General features: G+C 38.3%; 1 protein-coding gene across 7 annotated transcripts in view; it reads left to right on the plus strand.

The window, feature by feature from the left end:
• Positions 1-12,649, plus strand: part of ST3GAL3 (ST3 beta-galactoside alpha-2,3-sialyltransferase 3) — a 177,995-nt gene that overhangs the window by 54,195 nt on the left and 111,151 nt on the right. The window lies entirely within an intron of this gene.

Below are 12,649 nucleotides of genomic sequence, written 5' to 3' on the forward strand. Positions count from 1 at the left end.
TTCCCCCTCCTTTCTATTTTCATGTATTTATTTCATTGAGGTATAATTGACATATAACATTATATTAGTTTCAGGTGTACAACATAATGATTTGATATTTGTACATATTGCAAAATGATCACAATAAGTCTAGTTGTTGTTTTTGTGTGTGTTTTTTTAAAGATTTTATTGGGGAAAGGGAACAGGACTTTATTGGGGAACAGTGTGTACATCCAGGACTTTTTTCCAAGTCAAGTTGTTGTCCTTTCAATCTTAGTTGTGGAGGGCGCAGCTCAGCTCCCGGTCCAGTTGCCGTTGCTAGTTGCAGGGGGCGCAGCCCACCATCCCTTGCGGAGTCAAACCAGCAACCTTGTGGTTGAGAGCCCACTGGCCCATGTGGGAATCAAACCGGCAGCCTTCAGAGTTCTGTTCTCTGTATCTGTGAGCTTGTTTTTAAATTAATTTTTATTTTTTTTAAAGATCCCACATATAACTGAGAATATATGGTATTTGTCTTTCTCATTTCACATAGCATAATGCCCTCGAGGTCCATCCATGTTGTCACAAATGGAAAGGTTTAATTCTTTTTTATGGCTGAATAATATTCCACTATGTATGTCACATTTTTGTCCATTCATTCATCAATGGGCACTTAGGTTGTTTTCATATCTTGGCTATTGTAACTAATGCAGCAGTGAACATGGGGTTGCATATATCTTTTCGAGTCAGTGTTTTTATTTTCTTTGGGTAAATACCTAGAAGTGGAATTGGTGGATCATTTGGTAGTTCTAGTTTTAATTTTTTGAGGAAAATGCCTACTATTTTCCATAGTGGCTGCACCAATTTACATTCCCATCAACAGTGCACAGGAATTCCCTTTTTTCCACATCCTCACCAATACTTGTTATTTCTTGTCTTTTTGATGATAGCCATTCTAACAGTTGTGAATTGATACCTCGTTGTGATTTTGATTTGCATTCCCCTGATGATTAGTGATGTTACCCCAGCATCTAGGAGTCTGCTTTTGTTTGTTCATTTAATTTGTTGTTTATATTCCACATATAAATGAGATCATATGGTGTTTGTCTTTCTCCATCTGACGTATTTCACTTAGCATAATACCTTCCAGGTCCATCCATGTTGTTGCAAATGATAAGGTTTCATTCTTTTTTATAGCTGAGTAATATTCCATTGTATATATGTACCACATCTTCTTTATCCAGTTGTCTATTGATGGACACTTCTTTTGCTTCCATATCTTGGCTATTGTAAATAATGCTGCAGTGAACATAGGGGTGCATATATATTTTCAAATTAGTGTTTTAATACCATACTGTTTTGATTACTAAGCTTTGTAATATAGTTTGGAATTAGGGAGCATGATGCCTCCAGCTTTGTTCTTCTTTCTTAAGATTGCTTTGGCTCTTTGGGGTCTTTTGTGGTTCCATACAAATTTATAATTGTTCTATTTCTGTGAAGGTAACAGCTTTCTTAAAATGTAATTTGCATACTGTACAATTGACCCATTGAAAGTATACAATTCATTGATTTCTAGTATATTCACAGAGTGTGTAAACATCACCACAATTAATTTTAGAACGTTTTCATTACCCCAGAAAGAAACTCTGTACCCAATTTTAGTCATACTCCATTTTCCACCAACCACCCCTAACCCTAGGCAGCTACTAATCTTTCCATCACTATAGATTTGCTATTCTGGACATTTTATATAAAGGGAATTATATATTAGATTGGTGCAAAAGTAATTGTGGTTTAAAATGTTAGAAATAATTGCAAAAACTTGGGGTGGCCGGATTGCTTAGTTGATTAGAGTGCAAGCTCTTAACAACAAGGTTGCCGATTCGATTCCCACATGAGCCAGTGTACTACGCCTTCCACAACTAGATTGAAAACAACGGCTTGAGCTTGGAGCTGAGCCGCCAATGGGTGGCTGGTTGGCTCAGTGGTTGGAGTGCGGTGCTCATAACACCAAGGTCGCCGGTTTGATTCCCACATGGGCCGGTGAGCTGCACCCTCCACAACTAGATTGAAAAAAAACGACTTGACTTGGAGCTGAGCTGCGCCCCCCACAGCTAGATTGAAAAAATGACTTGACATCCTGGAAAAACACACTGTTCCCCAACATTCCCCAATTAAAAAAAAAAATTGCAAAACTGCAGTTACTTTTGCACCAACCTAATAATATGTGACCTTTTGTGACTGGCTTTTCTTTTTGCATAATGTTTCAAGATTCATCCATGTTGAAGCATGTATCAATACTTTATTCCTTTTGTGATGAAATAATATACATTTTATTTATCCATTCATCAGTTAATGGACATTTAGGTTACTTCCATTTTTTGGCTATTATGGATAAACTGCTATAAACATTCATGTTTTGTGTGGACATAAAATTTTCATGTCACTTGAGCACATATACCTAGCAGTAGAATTGCTGAATCATATGGTTAAGTCTATATTTAACCTATTGAGGAACGTCCAGGCTGTTTTCCAGCTGCTTCACTATTTTACATTTCTACCAGGAATGTACTCCGTTTCTCCCCTTGCCTTCCACTCTTTCTTCTTAAGATGAATGACAGTGATGACAACCTCTTACAACTTTTCCTTTCTACTACGGGTACTGAGAGGTGTTTATCCTCTTTTTTAAAAAATGGAAATATTACAAAGTAATATTTCTTATGACAAAATATAAAATTTTGGTATATAAAATTTCTCATGACAAAATATTAAAATTTTGTTGAGCAACTTTTTATTTTGTTCCCTCCCTTTGTTTTAACAAAGTTATCTCTTGAGAATGGAATGATAGCATGCTCTTTTAATTATAGCCTATCAAGTACATCTTTTTCCCAGATGAAGGAAAGAATGTCATATGGCAAATGACTTAAGAGTCTCATCCTGTCCAAGGCACATGTGAATAATGCAGGCCTTGCTTTCATAGAGATTCATATCTTTTCTATTATTTGGATTTTAAAAACTATATTGGAATTTAAAGCAAATCCCAGACATGTCATTTTACTGTAAACTTCAGTATGCATCTCTAACAGATAAGAACTTTTAAAAATTTGGCCATCATGTTATTTTCTCACGTTAACTATAATTCCTTAATATTTTCTAATACCTATTCCATATTCAAATGTCCCTAATGCTCTTAAATAGGCCTTTCTGCAGTTGGTTTTTTACTTTGGATCCAAACAAAGTCTACACATTTGGTTGTTTTGTCTTTTAATTTATCTTTTATTCTAGACTAATTATTTTTGATGGCTCATACTTAGATAAGTAAAACAATCACAAAATAATGTGAGGCAGTATTAATAAGGCATTAAGTAGGATATGATCAAATGTGAGACATCTAGGAGGTTTTTAATAGACTCTTTGTTGGCCCTATTGGTAGATATATGATATATAGGTTAGGGAACCAGGTCAACTAGATTTGAAGCGCTGGCCCTACCACTGTAGGCTGTGTAGTCTTATACAAGACAATTTTGTGTTTGTTCTTCTTAAAGTTATACATGTGCATAGTTCAAAGAGACAATTCTGCAAGGCTTGTTATCAACAAAAATGAACGACAAAAAAGCACTCTCCCATTATCACCATGACTCAATTTTCTACCTCCAATAGGCATCCATTTTCAACTCTCTAAACTTATGATATTTACCTACAAATCTCTAAATAACATATATTGCCAGTTCTTGATATTTCTACTTTGAGTATTATCTATTGACTTTATACAGTGGAAGATGAAGATTTAGTACTCTATCACACTCACGACCCTTCACCATAGATATGAAGTCCATCCTTCCGTTCTCCTAATAATTAGAACAACAGTCAGTCTGTATATTATGACCGTGAAAATGCTACTTATAGATACCATGATTACTGTTTTTTCACTGCACATTTTGTTTTTCTGAAGTCAATATAATCTTGCTTTCTGTTTTGCTTGGTTTTCTATGTACTTATCACTACACAACCCTAATCTCATTTTCAGTTGTATAACTCTTTTCTCCATATGTTCAAACACATTAGGTAGTCTGTAGTTTCATTTTCTTGAATAAATCGCTCGAGGAGCCTTCTGACATGCGCTACTCTGGACTTTTTGCTCTCTATCCCTTGTTGCCCAGCTATGATCTTCAAGTCTCCCTTCACCATCCTCTTTTTGTACTATATCTCATTTCTTGGATTCCATGATTTTTCCATCCTCTTCTTCATTTAGTTAAACACATCCTCTACTAATTTCCTGAGAAAGGATGCATAGAGGTAAATTTTTGAGATCTTTCCTGTATGAAATGTCTTCATTATAATCTCATACTTAATTGATAGTCTGGCTAGATATAGAATTCTTGATTGGAAATTATTTTCGCTCAGTATTTTGAAGACATTGCCTCCTTGTATTCTAGGCTTTCAGTGTTCCTGTTGAGGGATCTTATGCCATTTTGATATTTTACTATTTTGTATAAAACCTGTTTCTTATTGTTCTCTCTGGAAATTTGGATGTTCTGAAATTTCATGACCATGTACCTTAGTGGAGGGCTATTTTTGTATTGAGTGGTACACGCAGAAGGCCATTTCAAGCTAAAAAACTCAAGTCCTTTAGTTATGGAGAAATTGTATTGAATTATTTCTCTAAATATTTTCTCCCTTCCATTTCTTTCTTAGTTTCTCTTCCTAGAACTCCCGTATATAGATACCATGTCTCCTACAAGGGTCCTAATGCTCCTAATATTTAAAAAATCTTTCCCTCCCATTTTCATCTTTGTCTTTTGCTCTATATTCTGAGATTTCCTCTACTTATTTTCCATTCCTTTTTATTTCTGCTATCACGTTTTTAATTTCTGAGTTATTTTTTGTTCATTAAATATACTTTTTTTAAAAACGATGGCATCTTTTACCTGTTTCATGAATAAAATATCTTCTTTCCGAGGATTTTAATGATTTTTTTTCTAAGTTTTCACCTCCATATGTATTTTTTGTTTTTCCACATTACATGTATTTTTTAATTTGTTTTGGTCTCTGTCTTTACTTTAGATACTTTCCTATAATGCCTTGTGATCTTGGCTGTCAGCTCATACCTAAGAGTGGGGTGTCTTGTTTTTATTACAGTACCGTCTTCTCTCCTACTAGCAATGGTACCTGGTGCTGCCTGCAATTGAGTCTTTAGGGAGTTCTATAGTGTATTTCAGGTTACATTTCAGCTTTCCCCATTACTAGTATGCGATTCAGCTTTCTTGGGTTTGCTGAGTTAGTTCCAGCTTCCAGACTTTTGTTGTGATGTTTCCTCTCCTGTTTTCTTTGTTCTAATGTATTTCAGCTTTACAACAAACAGACAATCTTTTCTGTCATTTAAGGGATTTGGAAGGGATCAGAAGTATGTGTGTAACCTAAATCAGTGTTCAGCCAACTATGGTTCCTGCACCAAATTCAGCCCTTTCCTATTTCTAGGGTACCAGTACTAAAACTTTCTGGTACCCCTGAAGTTCCAAACCTCATCCTACCATTTCACTTTCACTTTCACCTGACATGCCTATTTCTGTTTTCCTTCCAGCTGCTTCTGTTGCACACACAGGTATTTGTAAGCAGTGCTTCCCGTCCTCCATTCCCCCACCTCCTAGAGGGCAGCAGCTAGTAGAATTCTAGCTCTTCCCAGACTTCCTGGTCTTCCTGTGGGTGCTGATGCCCTAGGGGCTGTCCTGTCCCTGATCCTCAGCCAAGTGCCTTTTGTCTCCTGGATGACATAGCAGTTTCTTCCTCAATTTCATGGTGACTCACTTTTTAAAAATAATCTTTGATGTGTCAAAGCCTTTTTTGAAGGTCTAAACAGATTGTATTGACTAGTTCCCTTTTAGTCACATGCATTTTTACCTTCTGAAAAAATTCCTATTGCATATGATTTTACCTTCCTGAAATCCCACACCCCTCACTTTACATGCTTCATTGCCTTCCTTTAGCTGTTCCCATCCTACCAGCACACCCTGTCCTATAAGGTGATCTCATACCAGCTCATACACTCTCTCCTCCATGTCTTCCCAAGTTCTCCCAGTGAAAAGTCTGCCTCTTGCATCTGAACTAGAACAACTTCTCTAGAGGCTTGTAATATAGTTACTCGTATCTCTCTATTCTCCTCCTAACAGTTCATGAACTCTTTCATGTCGGGGACCATGCCTAATCTTTTCATACAGTCTCTTGAGCTTAGTAAAAACTATATATATGTTTGGTAAGTCAAATTAATGAGATAAATCTAAGAAAAAACTTCTTGAACTAAGTCTCCTATATCAACAGCATTCACTTAACTCGTTCACAGCTGAGTCCCCACAATCTGATCATTGTACAGAAATTGTTCACACTAAAGTTACACGTGCCCTCCTAGTGAATAATTCTGTCATGTCTTTTCATCCATCGGCTTCTTCCACCCCTTTGCCACATTTGAATGTTCCTTTTTGTCACCAATTCTCACCTCATTTGGCTTCTTCTGTCCTGCTACTCCTCTCTGATTGTTTCACTGATTTTCTTCTGTATACCACATTCCCCTAAATTAATGGTTTTGTTTTATTTTGTGTCCTCAGACTTTTGTCTGTGCGTCTTCAGGAATCTCATTACTCAGGTTTTATTTGTGTGGGATTGGGGTTAGGAGGGAAGAAATTGAGGAGCTAAGACTAGAGGTTAGATTCCCTACCCCCCACTCCCTAGGATCTAAGCAATGGAAGAAGTAGAACAAGACACAGGTAACCCTATGGGCACTAATAAACCCCCAAAGATGAGAGCTTGTTTATAAAGCCAGATTGGAAAACACAGATGAGACCCAAGGTCCAAGTAGGGCCTTCTATTAATATTTCTTCTGAGATTCAGGCTCTGTGGGGTGAGTTGTGCTTGGAGCAGGTCCAACCTGCCGTCAGGCCCACCTTCCCACCCAGTCGTCAGGAAAGCAGAGAGTGCTCCAGGGCATTAAAGCATGAGGACTGGAAGGCGGTGGAGGTGAGCCCACTCAGACCACAGACAGCTCCAAGATAACAAGAGACATAAAAGGAGAATCGCAATTATAGGTCAAGCCTCAGGGAACTGAGGAAAAGCTAAACCCTAAGGTCTCGTGGAAAGATGATGCATGGTATAGCTGGCTGCCACAGAGACTGGCACTGGAAGAACGTTCTGGATCTAAGGCAGCTGCCTAAGGTGTCTTGTTGCCCTCAATAGCAGGGTTGTTGCTCTTTAGTCTGACGCTCTGCCAGTAAGGTGGGCTTCAGGGTCCGGCATCAAGTCCGTCCCATAGCCTCCTGGTTTCTACTCTTCTTTCTCTGTCTTTTTGTGTCTCCTCTCAATGGCCCCAACTCTTGGTACTTCCCAGTTCAAGTCTCTAAAAGGTGGAACCTATCTGCCTCATAGATGGATCATCAGTTTATGGAGTGCCATCCACTGGGTCAGGTCCTCATCTATGGTCCACTTGTCCGTGGCCAGAGGAGGGGCAGAGTCATGCTGTTTAGATGAATGCCACTCCCAATCAAGCAACAGTCGACATCCGTTAGCTCAAGCCCAAAATGTAGATATAATTCTCCTTCATTATCTCTCTCTCATGTCTCAGCAATCACTAGTCCTGTCAATTTCCCCTTTTAAACAGTTTTAGCATTTATGCTTTTCCTCTATTCCTGTCACCAGTGCCTTGGCTCAGGCTACCACCACTTCTCACCTAGAATGTTGTGTTCTCCTCCTTAGGAGCCTCCTTGCCTTCAGTCTCTCTCCCCTAATCCACCTTTTGCTCTGTTGCCAGAATAGTCAATTTAGTTCCCACATAGCAAAGTTTATATTTAAAAATATAAATTAGATCATGTTACTGACTTGGTTCTAAGCAGGGACTTTTCACTGCTATTGAAATACAATGCAGGTGTCGTTGTGGCCTCCTCCGTAAGGCCGCCTATGGAGCTGGTTCCTGTCTTCCTCTCTGACCGTATCTCCCACCCTCCTCGTGTTTTCCCTGGTCTGTATTCCAGCAACACTGGCATTCTCTCTGTTCCTTAAATGTACCAAATTTTCCTTCTGCCTGGAATTCTTTTACCCTGGATCTTTTCTTGGCTGGCTTCTGTTTTCAGGTTTCAGCCCATACGTCACCTCCTCAGAGAAGAAACCTTCCTGAAACACCCTATCTAGTATTGCCTGTACTTCCACCCTTGGTCACTAGTACATCGTTGAATATTCTTCATACCATTTGTCACTGTCAGAAATTATTTTGTTCATTTGTTTGTTTACTTGTTTTTTTGACTCTTGCTGACCAAAATATAAATTCCTTGAGAGTAGGAACATTCTTGCTCTTGCTTACCGTTGTGTCCATAAGTCTGGTGTGTAGTAGTTGCTTAATAAATACCTTAAAGTAATGAACAGAGGGAGGAAATATCTCCCTCATTACTCTTATTTCCATCCCTAAATATTATACTCCCCCCCAGCTTAATTTGTGATATAATTGACAAAGAGCAATGTGATGATTTGATATACATATAAATTGTCAAATGATTACCACAATAAGGTGAGTCAGCACATCCATCACCTCACAGTTACCTTTTTGTGTGTGTATGTGAGAACATTTAAGATCTACTCTCTTAGCAGATTTCAAGTATACAATACAGTACTGTTAACTACAGAATGCTTAGCTTTATATGTGTTTGTATTTTACATGTTAGCTACTTGAGGGAGCAATTTTTAAAAATTCTTACATCTCTAGTACTTACACATGGTGGGTAGCAGAATATATGTTTTGAGTGTGTATCATTACAGGTAGTACCTGAATTATGTTCACTGCATAATTTGAGCTTTGGAAACCTCTCCAATGGCTGGAAAGACTGAGCCCCATTCTTCATACTCCCTTTATATTCCTTTTATCCACTCCAGAAACCAGACACAGGAAACATCTGACCATAATGAAAGATTTCCAGTAAATTCTAGGTTTCCTCATTGAACAAAGACATGTGCAGCAATGCCCTGTTGTACTTTGGTCTGGAATTCTGTTCGGTCACTTGTAGAGCATACCAGATGCCTGCCTCTGGCCTGGGAGCCAGAAACAGCTGGAGCCTGGGCTGCTTGAAATAAAAATGACAAATGTGTTATCTTGAGAAGGAGAAGTCTGGATATTCTCGCTGTTTCTTGCAAAACAGACTTAGTAACTTGTTGAATACTGAATTTTCCCTTTAGCTGTTAAAATGCTGTAAAATGATCCTACATCCTTTAGAATAAACAAAAACAGTGATTAGTCCAACTGATTCTCAGGTCTATGGCTTTAATGCTCAGAGCAATAGCTATCAAAATTTGTACAAAGCATGAATATGTCACTAAATTCCTCCTGAAATTTCTACCCTCTGATTTGCATCTTATGCAATTTAAAGACACATGCTCTTGGGCGCATGCCATTACCATGGGAAATAGTATTTGCGAAAACACGGACTTTTCTTTCCAGTAAGGCTGCATCTGTTTGGTACTTAACCCCTTGCATACCCTTATCAAACTATCTTTATTTCAAGTGGCTATTAACTTGTCTGTCTTCTCTTACTCGGTTCTCTCTCTCAAGTACAGGCAGACCTCAGAGCTACTGCGAGTTCAGTTCCAGACCACCACAGTAGAGCGAGTATCACAATAAAGCACGTTGTAATCTTTTTGTGGGTAGAGGGTCTTGCCTTCAGTTTGTAAAAAAATGCAACATCTATGAAGCGCAATAAATCAAAGCACAATAAAATGAGGTATGGCCGTATCTGGCACAGAATAGGCACTTGTAATATTTGTGGGAAGGAGAGAAGATTTTTTAAAAAGCTTGGACTTTTTAGGAATTGATGTAGCTGAGGTATATTTAAGTGGCATGAAACATAAGAATACCTCAGTAACTAAGAGGAAAAGCTGAACCGTTTTACAGCATGTACAGTGAGTAATGAAGGTGGTCAAGAACCTTCCACCCTTCTGCATTGATACCAGTGAGTTAGGTTAAAATCCTGGAGCTGAAGAGAGTTCTTTTTTTTAACTGTTTTTTCCTGATGATATAAGTAATACATGTTTACTGTAGAAATTTTGCAAAAATAAAGAATAAACAGCACTTATAATTCTTTCTTCCAGAGCCAACCACTGTTAACATTTAGTTTTTTTTCTTTTAGTCATAGTTAAGTTTTAGTCCTTTCGTTAACGTTTAACATTTTTCTTTATGTTTAGATTGAAAAGTTTCAGAGATTATTTTAGGGCAGCTTGTGAATACAAAGAGGGTAAATTGCAATTGGAAAAATAATTGTCAACTGCAATAAAAATTTGAGGTGCTGTTTTTACTGTTGTTCATCTGGGCAGCCAGCTCCTCAGAAAGCCTTTCCTAATCTTCTCCAGGTGAATGTGCTCTCTCACCTAGAAGGCTCCGTGAGCATTTTTCATATTCCCCCCTGCACTGATTTGTGGCAATGCTTTTATCTTCCTAGGATGAGGCCAGGCTTGAACCTTTGAAACTTCCTGGTACAAGGACAGTTCAAGGTTGACTTGAATTGAATGAGAATCTATATGCATAATAGATTTCCCCCAACTTGTGAAATATCACTCAGATCTTTGAAAGAAAGCAAGGACATTTACTAGTTTATTCCTTTGTTTAATAAACATATTGACCACTGTCTGTGTGTGAGTTAGTTACTGAGCTAGGCCTCAAAGCCTCTAAATGAATAGACAATCTTTGTCCTCAGGGAACTTGCAGTTCAATGAGAGAAAAAAGAGAAGTAAACAAGGGTTATAAGGTGGTATAATAATGCCATAATAGCAGTGCAGCGATGGCGTAAGGAAGAGAATGTACAGAATTGATCGAGAAGGTTTCAAGAAAAGGGGATGATTGAGTTGGGTCTGAATGGAAAAGTGGGAGTTTTTATCATGCAAACAGGCAGAGAGAACAGTATGTCTGATGTCTGAAGGCATGAAGATGCTTGTCTATTTGGGGAAACAGAAGCAGTTTAGCATATCTGGAACATGAGGTATATTAGAGGTAGCAAATGAAGCAAAATGGTGAAGACCTTGAATTTCAAAGCTTGGACTGTATCTTACACGTTATGCCAAGCCACGGAAGCATTCTCAAGAGCAAAGACACAGGCAGGCATACTTTTTAGAAAAATCGTGCAGCAGTTTTATACAGGATGATGGAAGTGGGCTAAGTTGGAGGTAGGGGTGTGGTTAGGGGGTTATTAGAACAGTCTCAGCAAAGAAGGATAGGCAGATGTCCAGAAAAGGCAAATCTGTAGAAACGGAAAGTAAATTAATGGTTGCCCAGAGCTGGAGGTGGGAACAAGGCATGAGAGTAAATGGGCACGAGGGACCTTTTTAGTGTAATGGAAATGCATTGAAACTGCACGTGGTGATGGTTGCACAGCTCTGTAAATTTTCTAAAAATCATTGAATTGTACAGTTAAAATGAGTGAATTTTATAGTCGGTAAATTATACTTCAATAAAGCTCTTAGAAAGAGAAACAGAGAAACCAGGGCTTCTCTTCTGAAAGGACAATAGTATTGAGAGGAGACCCATGTGAGAAACATTGATAAAGAAGTAGAATTTGTAAAAATTAGACATTGATTGTATCTCACACGACGGTCACCCATCTGTTCAGCCAAGTGTCCTAATTGTGCTGCTACATTTTTGTAAAAAGATGTACCAAAAAACCACCTTTTACTTGGTAGGTTTCAAAGCATATGGATTTGCCCTCAACTAGCAATGCAGAATATACCTGCCTTTGGGTTCTTATAAAAAACCGTATCCTCTAGTTCTCTGCCACCTAGTTCTTCGTAAACACTTGGTTGTGAGAAAGAAAAAAAGATATGTGAAAGATTGCCTGAAGGAATTGTGGTCCATTCATTTCTCTAGGACTATTATACAGCAAACAGTTATTGAGTGCCAGATCTTATGCTGGTAATTTATTAATAGCAGTGGAAAAAGCAGATATAGTGTCTGCCTTTATGGTGCTGTAAGTCTAGCCGTGGGGACACATATTATTTACAGTTATGATAACTATTGTGTTGGATTTCCATGTGCAATAAGAGAAAATGATGTACAAATTGAGATATGAAGGATAATGTTGGGATGCAGGTGTGGCTGTAGACACTGGTCCTATGTCCATCCAACTGGCATTCTTTTGTAGTAAGTGAGCCTTTGAATGTGATCCCTTTTGAGTCTGGGGTCTCTGAGGTTACCTTGGGTCTTAAATTATCTTGGTGTCCCTTATAATTGCTTTTATTGAACTATACACCAGCTTTATGCCATTATTTGTATTGGCTCATGTTGTAAGAAGCCGCCATCCAAGATTCACAATCACTTATTATAGAAATGTTGTAGAAGGTAGTCTTCAAATCATGCAGCATCCCCCTTTATGAAGACCCACAGGGGAGACTTCTTTCTGATCACTGTAGAGTATTTGCTTTTATATTTGGGTCTTTTAGTTGCTCTGAAGCACCCCATTCCATCTTGCTTCAGTTCTGCACAGGTGACATTCTCTCTGCTTGGAATGCCCTATTCCATTCTTGATAGGTTTAACCCTTATGTCTCCTTTCGCTGTTAATTCAAGTGTCACTTCTTTAGGGAAGCCATCCCTAACCAACACCCACTCCCTTTCCAAACTAGGTCTGGTTCCTAATAGAAACTTTCACAGAACTGTTTTCTTTTTCACTTAAATCAGTT

This window comes from Rhinolophus sinicus, chromosome 14, assembly GCF_057876585.1.
Source record: "Rhinolophus sinicus isolate RSI-liver-muscle chromosome 14, RSI-T2T, whole genome shotgun sequence".
In the NCBI taxonomy this organism is placed as follows: Eukaryota; Metazoa; Chordata; class Mammalia; order Chiroptera; family Rhinolophidae; genus Rhinolophus; species Rhinolophus sinicus.